The sequence below is a fragment of the Aplysia californica genome, unplaced genomic scaffold (genome assembly GCF_000002075.1).
Source record: "Aplysia californica isolate F4 #8 unplaced genomic scaffold, AplCal3.0 scaffold00003, whole genome shotgun sequence".
Taxonomy (NCBI): Eukaryota; Metazoa; Mollusca; class Gastropoda; order Aplysiida; family Aplysiidae; genus Aplysia; species Aplysia californica.
The window spans coordinates 3,452,038-3,453,112 of NW_004797273.1; positions in this window are offsets into that span (position 1 = coordinate 3,452,038).

The window sequence follows — 1,075 nt, forward strand, 5'->3', positions numbered from 1 at the left end:
CACACACACACACACACACACACACACACACACTCACGTGCACACAGACACAGTTTATATCTGACCTCTTGTCCGTCCACTGCAGGATGCAGCCCCCCCCCTCCCCCTTCAAATAACTTCCACTGTGTTTTATCAGCTGTTTTAGTAAGTGTTACATACATGCCCAGGTTGTTCTGGTGTCATTTTGCCATTATATATTACACAGTAATACCTACGTTTTACTTGCTGAGGACCCGAGTCTCATTTAGTATTCTGTCCTCCTTAAAAACTGTCTAAATGGCACCAACGTTGATTAGTACGGTACGCGGCGCACGTTCACTTTACTTTTCAAGGAATTTAAGTGATCAAAAGTCCGTTTACAAAGTGCACTACATTACACATTGTGAGAAGGAAGAACAATGACAAAAAACGATAGTTTTACCGTGCCCAGGAATGGAAAGCAATCAGCTGCAGTGAGACGGTGAGTTTTTTATTTTTATTTTTACAGCTCCACAAATCAACATACATACTATTAATGTATTCAGCCTTAAACTAAAAAAAAACCCTAATGGAAACCAAAATATTCAAACAAGAGCTATGAATGAGATACCATTGTAAATTAATCAGCCCCAACAAGGGTTTAAACACACACAGTGGCTCATCACACACACATACACACACACACACACACACACACACACACACACACACACACACACACACACAGAGTAAACAGAATGGCTGTTGTGCGGAACGTCACGGGGACCTCAAAACGCTTTTAAACGTTAGAAAACAGACATGAGTCACAATCTTGTTTAGTTTTAGTACGATTTTAAGGGCACTTGCAACACAATTAATCATGTAAGTGCAAAAAAATAAAAATAAAGGTGTTACAAAAGAGTTAAAAACACAAAGAAGAAGGAGGAAAGATCAGGACGATAGATGTTTGATAGGAAAGACTAAGAGGGAGCAAACCACACCAGAGCACCCACCAAACACTCACTCCCAGCGTTGTTCCTTTTAGTCTCTTCTTAAGAAAGAAAAAGAGGTTTGTTGGATATGAGAGAGAGAGAGAGAGAGAGAGAGAGAGAGAGAG